The sequence below is a fragment of the Mesocricetus auratus genome, unplaced genomic scaffold (genome assembly GCF_017639785.1).
Source record: "Mesocricetus auratus isolate SY011 unplaced genomic scaffold, BCM_Maur_2.0 Super-Scaffold_100676, whole genome shotgun sequence".
Lineage (NCBI taxonomy): Eukaryota > Metazoa > Chordata > Mammalia > Rodentia > Cricetidae > Mesocricetus > Mesocricetus auratus.
The window spans coordinates 68,172,055-68,188,368 of NW_024429266.1; the positions used below are offsets into that span (position 1 = coordinate 68,172,055).

General features: G+C 45.2%; 1 long non-coding RNA gene across 2 annotated transcripts in view; it reads right to left on the reverse strand.

The window, feature by feature from the left end:
• Positions 1-14,959: 14,959 nt before the first annotated feature.
• LOC110340911 overlaps positions 14,960-16,314 on the reverse strand; it is a 49,960-nt gene continuing 48,605 nt past the window's right edge. For both annotated transcript variants that reach the window (XR_005874298.1, XR_005874299.1), the window contains one exon: positions 14,960-15,201. This is a non-coding gene — a long non-coding RNA (uncharacterized LOC110340911). The remainder of the gene's footprint in view (positions 15,202-16,314) is intronic.

A 16,314-nucleotide genomic window follows, 5' to 3' on the forward strand; every position in this document is an offset into this window, starting at 1 on the left:
TGCAGGAGTCTGAGGCCAGAGCTAAGGAAATTCAGAAAGCTGGCTATGGGGCTCTGCAGGTGAGAGAATCCCGAACCACTCTGGAGGGCCAGTTGGTCCTCAGACCACTCTGCTGGACTGCTGTGAATGCTGAACTAGCCTCCAGGGAGCATGGACCTGGTGCAGTTTTGGAGGAGAAGACAAATGTTCTATAGTTAAAAAGGACTACCAAATGTATGTTTTTCATACATTTTTGAGCCTCAGAATCAACTTCAAAGAAAATATTGTGCCAAAACTCCAAGCTGTTATCTAATTTACTTCAGCCTTAAGTACAGAGACATTGCCTAGCTTATATAAATCATCGCTGCTTGCCTAGATTATATAAATCATTATTGTGTAGGCAAAAAAAATCATAGAACACTGGCAGCTGCATGTAGTTGAAACGAAGAAATGTTTCGGGACATGTTTCTGTCCCCTTTCCTTAGCATGGGAGGTTTGTCACTGTTCTTATGTTAAATCTAAGGACAAATGTTCCAGATAGAACATTCCAGATGTGTAGCAGATTCAGCCTCTATCTTTTCATGAACAAGCCAACTTCCGGCTTTGCCTGCAGGGTGGTTTTCTGATCATTATGAGAACTTAACAGAAGGACTGAACACAGAGGCTATGGAAGGAACATCAGCAGATGCTCTGGGAATCTACATTATCCCAGAGATAAACAGGGGAGAGGAATATTCATGTCCATGTGATTTCTTCTCCCATATGGAACCATTTTCAAAAGGTGCATTCTGTGCACATGAACGCTTTATAACCCAGGGAGTGTCTCTCCATATAAAAAGATGAAAAGAGGGCTAGCCATATGACTCAGTTGTTAGTGTGTTTACCTAGCATGCAAAGCCCTGGGTTCCATCCCCTGCACTGCATAAACTGGAGGTGGTGGCTCACACCTGCAATCTCAGCACTTGGGAAGTGGAGACAGAAGGATCATATCAAGATCGTCCTTGGCTACATAGTGAGTTGAGACCAACCTGGGCTACATGAGATCCTGGTTCAATTTTTAAACAAAGAAGCTAATTAGGTAATTATAAAGATGAAAGAAGTAGCAAAGAGAAAGGTCATGATCATACATGTCTAATGTGGAAATGCAGAGTCCCATCTCGAGGTAGTGCTGGATCCAGGAGTTCTGAGGTTATGCCCAGGACATTGCCTTTCTCTGCACCTCTCTGCTGTGTTCCAACTGAAACGCTTTTCAGAAAGGTAATTTATTACAGTATAAGTGTTCCTTAAATCCCAAGGCCCACATTATCCCTACAAATGGCAACTTCAGAATAATGGCTGATTGATCTAATAAGTGATCTGGAAGAGTTGTGGAGATAACAGTAAAGAACTTACTGCACAAGTGCGTTTGAGTCCCATAATCCATAGGTGAAACCAAAGCAAGGTGGTATGTGCTTGTTATCCCAGAACTGAGGCACTGAGGAAAGGGCAGAGCCTTAGGTATCAATGACCTTTAAGCCGGTGGCAAGCTCAAGACCAATGAGAGATGCTGTCTCAAAAATACACACACACACACACACACACACACACACACACACACACACACACACACACACCTTGTAAGCTCCAGCTCAACTCATATGACAGGCCCTAAACCAATCAATCATCTTTGTGGTCAAGACTGGCCACAGATCCATGTCAAATGGGAAGGAAGGATGTGTACCTATGAGTTGAAGATGGGTCCCTGAGGGTAGACATTTGTCTGCTATGGTATGGGCAGAAGCTGAAATAGTTTACTAATTGGTACCCCATGGGCAAACTTATCCTGCAGTCACATTTTGTGGGGCTCACACAGACAGGTCAAGGATGGATAGTAACTAACCAAGATTAAAATTGCTGTGGGAGTGTCAATTATTACAGCATTCATAAAGGACAGCATGATTTATCACAATTAGAAATGTTAGGACTGTCACCCAGAGATTCCTCTTCCAGGAATTTATCCTACAAATATCATCACCCACATGGAATTATGGGAAGAGACTGGAGTATCACTCATTTACTGGAGCACAGTTTGCAAGAGCACAAGACTGGAAACCACCTAAATGCCCATACCAGGAGTCAAGTTCAAGAAAGCACAATCCATTGATGCTGCAAAAAGAGTTCTAGATGCAATAAAAAGAAAATAAATAAATCTTAATGGATCAGTAGGGAGAAATTTACAAAACAGTTTTGTGTAACAAAATGGCTGAATTTAAAAAAATATAATGATGTAACATAGGGCACACAGTATGACCTTTTCTTTCTGCCCTGGAGAATTCCCTATGGGATGAAACACCAGTGTCTCTGTGCCCAGGTGAAGCTAGTCAATGGTCACTGGTAGGACAGGAGACTGGGAGAATATCTCTGGGATTTCCAATGGAGGTGGGCTTCCAATGAATTCCATATCGAACCAGTTTCTCTTTGCCTCTTATTTTGAGCTATACAAATAAATTATCTCACAAAAATAGGGCTGGGAAAATGGCTTAGTAGGTAAAGTGCTTGCCACACAAGCATGAAGACCTGAGTCTGGAACACCAGCATTCCTGTAAGCACTGAACAGCCTGTGTCTGTAAATCTCACAGTCAGAAGATACAGACAGGGCATCTCTGACGCAAGCCTGATAGCTAGACTATGTGAAACTGAGAGCTCTGGGTTCAAGTGTGAGACTGTGCCTCATTATAAATGTGGAGAGCAGTCCAGGAAGACACTTGCCATCAACCTCCATAGATATACGCATGCACCTGTGTGTACAGGACTATGTATACATCCAAGCATGCACACCACAGAGAGATAGAGATAGAGAGAGAGAGAGAGAGAGAGAGAGAGAGGACATGGTAGTCCAGCTCTGAGGGTTGGAGAAAGGAAGATGCTTGAACAGCCTAGCCAAATCAGTGGGTTCTGCGTAAAAGTGAGAGACCCTGTGTCAAAACAAGATGAACAACAATTGAAGAAGACACTTGAGGTTGAACTCTGATCTCTACATACAAGGGCACATATGTGCATGCTCACTCAAGCACACACATATGACCTCATGCACACACACACAAATTTATGATAGAAATATTATTTGAAACATAGGCTCACAATTAGAAGAGATGAGGTTTCTTATTTGGGGTATCATACATAACTTAGAAAATGACTTAGCTCATTAACTGCTTAGCTCTTCCTTTTTTGATACGAATTCTCAGTGGCTATGGGAAAGGTGGGAGAGACAGCCTGGGAGGGTGGGCCAGGCTGCAGGCCAGCTGAGGTCAAGTCACAGGGCAGGCAGCTCAGACCTTACCTCATAAAGAGGACCTATAGGCTGTTTTTGAGCTTGGCAGTGTCCCAGTGCTGTGTTCAGAACAGGTTTTAGGAAGACTGGCCAAACCACAGCCCTGGGCCTAATGACAAGGCTCAACACCTGGGGCCCCAAAATGGCCTCTTTTTGGTGGCTTTATCTCCAGCCAGTCAGTGTTTGTGGCCTTCCAGTTATAGCATCCTGCCTCAAAAAGGAAACAGTCCTGAGGAAGAAGCCAATTACCCTGCCTCTCTGGGTTATTTACCCTCCTCCTTCCGCGTCCTGGCCTGCAGTGGCCAGAAGCCGGTGCCACCCCACCTCAGGAAAGAGCCAGGCCGGGCTGGGCCCACCCTTTGCACTTTGTGGTGAGCCCAGGCATCTTTTGCTTCCCACAATTGTGTGGCTGCGCTGGGAAGAGGCCAAGTCCACTGGAAGAAGTCCCCTGGCCCACCTCGGGATCAACCCTGGCTCAGGGTCTCCTGCATGGCCTCGCAGGCCTCTTCCCTCTAAGTGTCTCTGGTTTCCCAGGCCCATTAGGAGGCGCTTGGACCTTGAGGGCACCAGACAGCAGGGTGACTCACAGGGTCTGTGTCTCCCCAACATAGTGACCTGGCAAAGCAGAGTTCCTTCCTTCCTTCCGGTGTGGGCCGGAAGTAACTCTGCTTAGTTTCTGGGCACTCCAGGTGCATCAAAAAGGCATAGGTATGCTGGGCTTGCTTATGCATGCCTTTAATCGCAGCACTTGGGAAGCAGAGGTATTTGGATCTCTGTGAGTTTGAGGCCCTCCTGGTCTGCAAAAAGAGTTCCAGGACAGCCAGGACTACACAGAGAAACCCTGTCTCAAAACAACAACAAAAACAGTGTAAGCACCCTGGGTAGCAGAAAGTGACTATCCAACCTAAGAAAACTGAGTAGTCTAAGGAACATTTCCCGTGGAGAGAATAGTTGCCACCCCATTCCAAGCTCAAAAAAATAAAATAAGGTAAGATAAAAATAAGGACCTCAAGACCCCTAAAGTCCCCACCTCACACTACTTTATGGAGATTTTTGTTCTTCTCCAGGCTCAATTTAAGAAGAGGACTTTAAAACGTGTTTTACTGTTCCCCCCCCCCCAATTATACAGCACAGGATGACCTTGAACTTTTGATCTCCCTGACTTCACCTGATGAAATTACAGGTGTATACCATCATGCCCAGTCTACAACCATGCTGAAAATGGAGCCCAGGGCTCCATGCAGGCTAGACAATTGAATTGCATTTCCAGGCCTTGTTACCTTTTCTCAAAGATAACTTTTTAAAATTTGTTTTATTTGTATCTACATGTATGTGAATATGTGAATGTGAATGTATGTGTATGTATATGTGAGTATGTATCATATGTGTATGAGAGAGTGTGTGTAAGTGTGAGTGTGTGTTTGTGTGTGTGTGTTACCTATATGAAGGTGCCCTCAGAAGCCGGAAGAGGGTATTGAATCTCCTGAAGCTGCCATTACAGCAGTTGTGCTAGAATCTATGCTAAACTCAGGTCTTCTGTAAGAGCAGCCAGTCCTCTTAACTACTTTTTAAAAACTTATAAGTAATCCATATCGATTATTTCTAAAAAAATAAAAATGTAGAACTAAACAAAGGAGAAAGAATAACACTCAATCTGAGTATCCTAAAATAATTGTTTTTCTTTTTACTTAATGTGTGTGGGGTGTTTGTTTGCTTGCTTGCTAGTTTGGAGTGTGTGTGTGTGTGTGGTGTGTGTGTGTGTGTGTGGTGTGTGTGTGTGTGTGTGGTGTGTGTGTGGTGTGTGAGTGTGTGAGTGTGTGTGGTGTGTGTGTGTGTGTGTGTGGTGTGTGTGTGTGGTGTGTGTGTGTGTGTGTGGTGTGTGTGTGGTGTGTGTGGTGTGTGTGTGTGTGGTGTGTGTGTGTGTGTGTGTGTGTGTGTGTGTGTGCATGCTCTCATGTGCCAGGGCATAGATGTGCAGCTCAGAGGACAACTTGAATGAGTTGGTTTTCTCCTTCCACCAGGTATTGAGCCCAGTTCCCACGACTTGGCAACAACTGCTTTCACTGGCTGAGCCATCTCACTGGGGTGTTTATCATCTTAGCTATGTGGTAGTTTACTTGAGAAATGTCCCCACAGTCTTGAGCATTTTAGCATTGATTTGGTCCCAGATGATACGACTGTCCTGGGATGATTAGGTGCTACAGCCCTCCTGGAGGAAGTGCCTTTATAGGATGTAGGCTTTCAAATTAAAAAGTGTCTACCACTTCCAGCTTGCTCTCTCTGCTTATGGTTCAAGATGTGAGCTGTCAGCTTTCTGCTCCTACAGCCATGCCTGCTGCTTGCTGTCATACCTGTACTTCACCATCTTATCCCTTGGGAAACTTAAGCCAAAATAAATACTTCCTTAAGTTGCCTTTGGTCATGGTGTTTTATCATAGCAACAGAAAAGTGACTAACACTGTCGCATTCCAGATTCTTCCTCCCCACATATTTCCACAACATTAGCTGATCTGCTGACATCACCTTTAACAGACAGACAGGATGCGATGATTTAGATATATCACACAAGGTCTAAACAGTGGTCCTCACCTCTCTATTTTTCATTGTACATACAGTGCTCCTGGGAACATCCTTACTTGTACAGGTGCTTTTATGGTTGCTCAGATACCTTCTGTGTGTGTGTGTGTGTGTGTGTGTGTGTGTGTGTGCATGAGTCTAGATGTGTCTGTGTGTGTCTATGTGAGTGTGTGTCTCTGTGTGTGTGTGCACATGTCTCTAGGTGTGTTTGTGTATGTTTATATGTGTGTCTAGATGTGTCTATGTCTATGTCTGTGTACTTGCATGTGTGCTCAGGTCTACGCATACATGTATGTGGAAGCCAGAAGCTGATGTTGGGTATCTTCTTCAATTGCCCTTTACACGTTTTTGGCAGGGTCTCTCAGTACACCTGGAGTTCATCCATTTGGCTAGAATGGCTGGCTCTTGATCCAGTGATCCTCCTGTCTCCACCTCCCCAGTTCTAGAATTACAGGCAGATGACACCACGCCCATCTGTTTACATGGGTTCTAAGACTCCAAACTAATGTCTTCATACTACACAGCAAGTATTTTACCCATTGAGCATCTCACCAGCCCCAGTTATTTTCTTTCTAAGAACGTCTAGAAGAAAACTGGTTAAGGAGATGTGCTATAGTAGGTATCCATCATTCTACCAGATGCCGGAAAACAATTATTTTTCCATAAACCTAAAGCTCATCCGAATTTCTTGGCAAATGTGTGGCTCCCAGAAGTGACTTCACTTATTCTGGAAGTAAAACAAATAAGACAAGGGTTCCTGTATCAACCAAGGATTCTCTGGGATAGAATGAGCATGACTCAGCATCAAGGAAATGCAGAGAACTCAAGGTGTCTAGGAGAAAGTGGCTGAGTGGTCTTACTTGGGTCAACCCATTGTATGGTAGCAAGTGGTGGCTTCACTTGTTATAGTTATGGCTGTGTATTACAGCATTGTCTCCCTTGTCACTATAACCCAGTTGGCAGGGTGCTTGCCTGGCAGGCACACAGTCCTGGGTTCCATACCCAGTACCATATACACCAAGAGTGCTAGCCTGTGTCTGTAATCTGTACCCAGTACCATATACACCAAGAGTGCTGGCATGTGTCTGTAATCTCCACTCTGAAGTGGAGACAGGAAGAGTAGAAGTTCAAAGTCATTCTCAGCTACACATATGAAGCTTCAGGAGACCGATCTCAGGAAAATAAAGCGGTGAAATGAAATCTAAAACACCACCCTCAGTTCTCACAATAAAGCCCTGTTGTGGTTTAGATTTGAAATGCAGCACCACCCCTCCCCAGATATGTGTTGAAAGCTTAGTCCCCAGTGCAGCCATGTTCAGAGGAGGGGCCTGCTGGAAGCATCTGACTCATGAGAACTCCAGCCTCATCTGTGGCTTCTGGGCTGAATAGACTACTGAGAAGCGATATAAAGTCTAGGAGATGGGACCTGATTGTAGGAAGTGGGTCACTGAATGCATTGCCTACAAGGAGGTATTTTATCCTCAATGCCCCCCTTTCTCTCTCACTCAATCTCTTTCTCCCTTTATCCCTCCCTTATTCTCCTCATTCCTCTCCCTTCTTCCTCTACTTTTCTTTCTCTTCCTCCTCTCTTTATCTTTCAACCTCCCTGTACTCCCTCCCTCTTCTCTCCTTACTTTCTCTCTCTCCCTATTCTTTACTTCTTCCTCTCCCCTGATTTTCTCTCTCCCCCTTTTTCCTCTTCTCTCTCTCCTTCCTCTCCCTGATTTCTTCTCTCACTCCCTCTCTCACTTTTCTTCTCTCCTCCACCTCCCTCCCTCTGTCCTATCACTTTCACCTTCCCTCTCTTCCTCCTTTCTCTGCTTCCTGGCCTCCATGAGGTGAGCAGCTTTATTCCACTACACTCTCCCTGATATGACATTCTGCCTCACTACAGCCCAGATATAATAGAGCCTTGTAAATATGAATAGAGATCCCTGAAACCATGAGTCAAGATCAATCTATCTTTCTTTAAGTTAATTCTCTCAGGTATTTTGTTAGCAATGGTAAGCTAACTAATAGTCCTTGTGAATGTTGCCTCTTTGTTTCCTAGCTAGGAGAGCAGAGCTCCTGATAGGTTAGGATTCTTGCACAGTCGGGGAAAGTGATAATTCCAAACAGAATCATTCAAGAATCTCCTAATTTTCTGTATGATTTTGTGGTAAACACCTTGACCAAAACCAAGTTGGGGAGGAAAAGGTTTATTTGGCGTACGAGTCCTGATCCCAGTGGACCACTGGGAGGGGTCAGAGCAGGACTCAACAAAAGTCAAGTCAGAAAACATGAAGAAATGCTACCTGCTGGCTTGCTTCCAGATTCATGAGCAACTACTATTCTTCTGCCTCCCAGAACCACCTACCTGCCCAGGAATGGCTCTGTCCACATTGCCTTACACATCAATTGACACTCAAGGAAAACTCCAAACAGACATGCCTGCAGGCCAATGTGATGGAAAGATCTCCTTAACTGAAGTTCTATCCTCCCAGTTGACTCTAACTTGTGTCAAGATGATGATACTGACCAGCACAGGCACTGAGGCTCAAACCCCACTCCATCCCCACCTCTAGAGAAGAGGTAAGTGCAGACACCGGTCCACCTCAGGTTCTTTGCAGAGTACTGGAGCAGGTCCCTTTCATCCCCCCCCCATACTACCCAAAGGACTATTCCATATACAGGTCAGTCCCAGGCAAGGACAAGGGTAGAGGCAACGTTGCTTAGCCTGCTTCTCTTGGGAAAGGGGGCTTGAAACACTGGAGTTCAGATCCAAACCATCTCCTTGCAGTTGGAGTGGGAGAAGGTGCTGACATCGGGAACATGTGTGTCTTCAGTATCTGTTAAACATTAAGAATGTGTTTGGGGTGATAGATAGATGGCTCAGCAGTTAAGAACACTTGTTCTTGCAGAAGATGCCAGTCCCCTGCACTTACATGGTAACTCACAACTGTCCATGACTACAGCCCTAGGAAATCTTACACCCTCTTCTGACCTTCACAGGTACCAGGCATGTACATGGCATGCATAAATGGATATAGGGGAAACACTCATAACATAAAGTATGATAAAATTTTAATGTAAAAAGAGAATGTGACTTGGCTCAAACAAGGGGACAGAGGAGAGCCTTCCAGGCTGAGGCTTCCAGCAAGCACTACAAGATCTGGAGCCTGGGTGCTTTTTTAACCACTTACATATGTATTCATGTTACACTGGATATGCTAAGAATCAACTAGTAAAAGCTAGTGTGTTTGGGAGATGACTCACAAGCCACTCAAGCAACAGGACCTGAGTCTAGATCCTCAGAGCCCACGTAAAGCTCACAGTAGTTCCCATCTGTAATCCCAGCATTGCTATGGAGGCAGAGATGAGAGACTCCTCAGATACCCCCAGGCAAGCTAGACGTGAACAACAAATGAACCTAACTCAAACAGTATAGAAGACAAGGACTGACACTTGATGTCCTCTGACCTCCACAGTTGAGTTGCAGCACATATATGTCTACACACACACACAAACACACACATAAACACACACACACATACACATGAACATGCACACAGGTGCGCACATACATGTGAGTCCAGTGTGTTTGACTTTTTAAAGCTGATATCTATGCAGCCCAGTCAACCTCTCCCTGCTGTCCTAGCCCCCTTTCTGCTGTTGTAATGGAACACTCTAATCAAAGGCAACTACCAGAGAAAAGGATTTATGTGCATACACTTCCACATCATAGTTCATCACTGAGGGAAGTCAAGTCAGGAACTTGAAGTGAAAACCACGGCCGAATACTGCTTGGAGGCTTGCTCCCAGGATCATGCTTATCTATCTTTCTTACACATCCCAGGACCCCTGCCATGGAATGCTGCTCTTCTCAGTTGCCTAGGCCCTTCTACAGCAACTAACAATCAAGACAACCCCCGCAGACAAACCCGATAAAGACAAACACTCAGGTGAGTGTGATTTTAGATCGTCAGGTTGGTAGTCAATGTTAACTGGAGTACCCGCCTTTCTCACACTTTGGGATGCCTTGCAAATCTGACCTCTCTGTAGACACATATGTTCAATTATTGAGCAATCATTCCTCTGAGATGTAGCTTCTAACCCAGTTCACACAGAAAGCCAAATGCACACTTTGCCTGAGAGAAATATTCTTGTCACATAAGAGGCCCTATTAATCAAAAATCACATTATGGCTCCTGGAATGAAGTTTCCTTTACTACTTTTTCATAATAATCCCAGATAAGATAAAATTGGTAATTGCACGTTCTCTTCTGATGGGAGATAATACAAAAGTGGTATAGAAATTTGACTTAAAGGAGTATATTCACTTGGCTAATAGGCTTCCATTATGCAGCCTTTACTTATTCATTCAGTACAATTTTGCCACATATTGAAAAGTTTAATTAGAAGTTACATGTTACATTGTTCCTCAGTGTTAGCCACAGAGAAAAGTTTTCAACAGCCAAAGAGGGAAGGAGGAGATGGAAGCCTAGGGCTACAGACAGTGAAGACTGCTTACATGGACTACCTATGCCGACCTCCAGGAAGACTGGTTCCCAGACAGGTCACCTTCAAATCAGAGATTAAGGACTAATTTCATGTCAACAAAGCTCACCTTTTACAGTGGCAAAAAGGGTGATCTGTGGGTTTCAAGGAATATGTTAATGGTGTCATAATGTTAATGTATGATCCCCAGAAGCAAGGCTACCCTTCCATCAATAAGCTAATAACAATGGCTGGTTTTGTGAGACTTTTTTCCCAGCTAACAGATAATACCTTAATTACTAGTCATCCATGCCTATTAATCAATTAAATAATAATTGCATTGCCGACATCAGCAAGCCAAGCCCAAGCAGCACTTTCACAATGGAATATTCCTGATCAAGACACAAAGCCCATAAATACCTACCTATCATATCACTGGAGTAGAATCTTGCAGGGCCATGATTTGGCTTCCTAGAGGCTGAATGGTCACAGCAGCCATGATACAGGCCTTCGTCTTTCACTAGGACCCTGTGTGGGGGAAGGCCTGGGATCCAAAAAGGACAAAGAACATCTTTGTAGACTGTGCTCCTTCTGTGTCTTCCTCCCACTGCGGTACAGAGACAGCTGGGACAGTTATCTGTGCAGTCTGAGTCTCAAGCTGAAGCGATGGCACATTCATATACATTTGAAAAGTATGTGATACTGTCTACTCATCTCTGGAAATGTCATCACAGACACACCCAACGGGGTGCTTTACTAGTTCATTAATGTAACTGGTTACTAGTAACTGTGTAACTAGCTTCATTACAGTAGAGCTGCGGCTCTACAAGATAGCTTAGCTACAGGGTATCATCTTCATCTCATCACTATCATCATTACCTCATTACTACCGCCCTCAGCCTCACTACTGTCTTAGTCAGGGTTTCTATGGCTGTGAGGAAACACGATGACCAAAAAGCCAGTGGGTGTGGAAAGAATTGATTTTTCTTACACTTCCACATCGCTGTTCACCACTGAAGGAAGTTAGGACAGGAACTAAAACAGGGAAGGATCCCAGAGGCAGGAGCTGATGCAGAGGCCATGGAGAGATACTGCTTACTGTCTTGCTTCCCCTGGCTTGCTCAGCCTACTTTCTTATAGAAAGCAGGACCACTAATCGAGGATTGGCACCACCCACCATGGGCTGGGCCCTCCCTAGCTGATAGTAATTGAGAAAATGCCTTACAGCTGGATCTCATGGGGGCATTTCCTCAACTGAGGCTTCTTCCTCTCTGATGATTCTAGCTTGTGTCAAGGTGACACACAAAACCAGCCAGTGCAACTACCATTATTACCACCATCATTACCTTCATTACTGTCCTCTCAGAGATTCCACTGGGAAGAGTTAATCCCGCCCCCTGTCCCCAATAGCTTGGTTCAGTTTGTCAAACATCAATGGTACATTTCAGGAGCTTGGCATTCCAACTCCTCCTTCTCCAAACATGGATGCCAACTACCCCAAAAGGGATAGAGGTCCCTCCCTAGACAAGCAAGGAGCCCATTTGGGGCAGAGCAGAAATTATTTGTGAACCAACTCTATTAGTCAGGATTTTGAGTCACTGCAACTAAACACCCAAGGGAAAATAATCTTAAAGAAAGAAATGTTTGTTATGGCTCATTGTTTCAATCTACCATAACAGGGAGGGATCAGAGAAGGAGGGCTCACATCATGGAGAGACAGGAAGCAGAGAGAAGGGGACGCAGGGAGTGGACAGGACAAATACACCCTCCAAGGATAAACTCCCAGTGACCTACTTCTTCAATCAGGCCCCACCTCTGACCTTTCACCACATCCCAATGATGCCGTCACATCACGAATCCTTCAGGAGGCTAAGCCACTCAGTAGATCAGACTCTTCATGATCTACTACTCATCTCTGGAGGCTTCATCACAGACACACCCAGAGGTGTGCTTTGCTAGTTCATTAATCCAGTCTAGCTAACCATCACACCAACTACTTACTCTTGATTTAGCTTGTCCTTAGGCAACATATGTTTATAGAGCTTGAATCTTCTTCAGAGAAGAGCCTTGTGAGAAACTATTCATTTATGTGGCCCAACTTGAATTCAAACCCTCCCTGCCCCATAGGGATGGCAGAACTGGAGAGCAGCTATCCCTGGGTAAACCATGGTGGTTCAATTCCTTTCCCTTATCCCAAATCACAACCATGAGTGAATGGAACACACATTAAGGGCAGTACTGAATCTTACTGGTAGTGAAAACTTCACCAGAATAGAGACCACCTCTCACCACAACTGACCAGAATGTGTACTGGAGCACCCAGTTCAAAGCAGCTGATTGATGTTCAAGAAGGGCACACTATGGAAGGATATGAAGACCATTATGGCTCTGAAAGAACTCCTAGGACACTCAGGTCTCTGCCATTTATCCACTAAACAAATAGTATTGACTGTGGCCCACATGTCAATCAAAGAAACCAGTGAGTGACCTGATGAAGGTCATGGACCAGAGTTGAGGGTAGGTGGGGTGTTGTGTGACACTACTCCTTGGGATACATAAACAAACTTCTACTCACCCCAAATAGGGAAATAATAACAGACCAAAGTAACAATCCCAGGAAAATCTATCTTGGTGAAGCAACGGGAGTCTTGTGAGAGCTGGGGCTTGGCTGGGGCTTGGATTATCTCAACCCAAGCAAGGAAAGGGAGCAAAGGGGGGCAATGTGTGTCCATTTTTATGAGGGAAAAGACAGCCAAGGAAAGGGAAGGGTGTGGAGATGGGATCCCAGACAGAGAAAAATTCTGGATCCCTTTACCCAGATCCCAGCCAGGCTGTGGGAATGGGATCCTTGGGGGTGAGGATGCTATTTGAGACGCATGTGTATTAGTCAGGCTTCTCCAGAGGAATAAACCAATAAATTGAATGCACATTAGGAGGGACTTTATTCTACTGGCTTATACAATGCAGGCCGAATAGTCCAGCAATGGCTGCCTGCACATCGTGGACAGTGAGAATGCTGTAGCTGCTCAGTCCACAAAGATGCAAGCCTCAGTCATCCCAATCTGGGACCAAAGGCATGGAGGATTCTTGTCTTCAGTCCAGGTAAGAAGTCCAAAGAAACTTCGTTCTGATGTCGGGGGAGGATGATGGTGATGGCAACAGCCACAGCAGCAGCACTCACCAGAAAGAGACAAAGACAAGAAGGCAAAGCAAAACAAAAACCCAAAAGCTTTTCCCTAGGACTCTATATCCAGAAAAGTGCCACACATATTTAGGGTGATTCTTCCTGCTCTAACTAAGCTACTCAAGAAAACCCCTCCCCGGCACACCTCAAGACTCACCTAATCTAGATAAGGTCTCACTGGTATACCCAGAGGCTTAGCTCATGGGTGATTCTAGATCGTGCCAAGCTGACAATTGAAACTAACCAGCATCTTATGCATGCACCGTGTAAGGATGGGTTGTGGCTGCTATGATGCAGTACCCCAACCTAGTCACGTGTACCCCGCCAGCCTTAGTCTGTCTTTTCTTCCACCTGGATTTCCCTGCAGGTGGCAGGAAACTCACTGTTTATTAAGTACCTGCTTGGTAGCAGGCATGGAGTCAGTGCACCGTCTCCATGTGACTTGATCATTTCAATCATCCTGTAAGGTCCCCTGGTCTTTGACGATGAGGAAATTGAGGCTCAGAGAAAAAAAGTCCGGTCCACATAAGAGGAGGGAAACAGAGAGGCAATGGCCTGACTGGTCAATTAATAGACACAAGAGCAGTTTCACCTCCCCTACCTGGACACAAGCACCACTTTCACTTAGATGGCAGGGAATTCCACACAGAGGAAAGATGTGTAAATGTAAATAAGAGCTAGAGGCGAGTCTCCAACAATAGAGTGCTTACCCAGCTCGCACAAAGCCATGCATTCCATCCACAGCGCCAACTGAACAAGGCAGCGTACGCCACTCATCCTGACACTTCAGAAGTGAAGCCATGAGCATCAGAAGTTCAGCTGTATAGTGAGTTCAAAGTCAGCCTGAGCTGTGTGAGACCCTGTATTGAGACAAACATGAGAAATCGAAGACATAAAAGTAAAAATACAACATGTGCTTACGACATCACTTGAACCCTTTAAGCAGGAGTCATGTGGCTGTGGAGCTTCTCGATGGGTTTTTGTGTAAATGTGGGGGAAGGAGGATGAAGACCCCAGGGGGCCACTCCAGCTCGGATTTTTGTGGCTCCTTCTTACCAGCAAACATGGGGTCAAGGTGGAAAGCCCAGAGCTGTGGCTGTGTTCAACATGAAAGCAGGCCAGACCCTGAGAAGTCCTTCCCGTCCTCCCGCCACTGAACACACAGATGTGATTTTTTTAATATTATTTTATGTTGTGTGATATTTTGATTGCATTGTGACAATAAAGTTTTCTCTGCGTCAGAGGGCAGAGCTAGCCACTAGTTGACCAAAATTAACCACAGAGGTTTTAGACTGAGGACAGACGAGAGACAGGAAGTAGTAAGGCGGGGCTGAGAGAGGATCTCGGTCCTTCCGGACTGAGGAATGGAAGAGATAGGAGGTCACTGGAGGCTTCTCCAAAGCATCTCTCATCATTCAGGTTCTCACCCCATATGTGACTCCTGATTTTTTATTGATAAAGAATAATTAGATAAACACTTCAATTTTATTGATTTATGGGGGGGTCGGGGCACATGCCATGCATCCATGTGGAAGTCAAATAATGGCTTTTCAAGGGTAGCTTTTCTTTTCCTTCTGCTTTGTTTTCAAGGCAGGGTCTCTCCTTACTGCTTCTCCATGCTATCTGTGATTCCATCTCATCCTGAGTGGGAAGCAGGGTTCATGGATTCCAGGCTCTAAGAAAGAATACAGGTCCTTAAGTTGCACAGCAGGTACTACTCTTGCCCAGGGAGTTTTCTCAGCAAACCCAGCAACACTGATTTGAAAGCTATCTATTGTCTTCCTGGCTTCCTCCTGAGGTCCTCCTTAGTCCCTGTATGCTGCCTCCTACCTAACTGAGTCTTTCATGCTGCTTTCCAAAATCCCTCTCCCACCCCTCATCCTCCAGAAAATAACTTTTCCAGGATTTGCTTAATGGAAATGTCCAGATCCCAAGGAATTTCCTCCCTTCCTTGAAAACGAATGGCTTCCTCCTCTGAGGCTGCTGGGAGAGTCTGGCACCTGAGTTGTGGTAACTTCAAAGGCTGCACACATTTCAGCTCCAGAAGCCAGAGATGGCTGGGGGTCCCTTCTTCTGTCTCTGCCTGTGCTCAAACGGCCACCTGGGGGAAGGGCCCTGTTCTAATAAGTAGGTATTTGAGTTCACAGCTGTCCATGTTAATTGTACCTAGGAATAAGCATGGGTGTACAAAAGATACAATGCTTCAAGCTACCTTAAGATCAGCCTTGAGCAGCTTGGCCGTGGTAGCTCATGCCTTTAATACAGCACGCAGAGGCAGAGACAGGTGGATCTCTGTGAGTTGGAAGCTAGCCTGGATTACAGAGCGAGCTCTAGGGCAAACAAAGCTACACAAAGAAACCCTGTCCCAAAAAAACAAAAACAGAATTATTGGGGGTCTCAAAAAAAAAAACCAGCCTTGGGGCTGGGGAGTTGCTTGTTCCCAGGCCTCATGACCTGAGTCTTACTCCCAGACTGGCACTATGGGAGGAAACAACCGACTCCTTCAAGTTCCTTCTGATCTCACCTGTATGAGCACAGCGGCTGGTTCTTGCATGTGAACACACACGACATAAATAGATAAATAAGTAAACAAATAAACGTAGAAACGAAAGAAAGAGCCTTGCAATGCAGAGTCTGGAAGGGAAATCTGCATTCGGAGAAGGTCTTGGGTCCCTCACTTTGGTTGGTAATAAATATTTATGACTCAGTAACGAGTCACCCCCAAAACAGATTTTACTGGAGCCATGGCTACACGGCAGTGTGCTGATCACACATGTCTCTGCTGGCC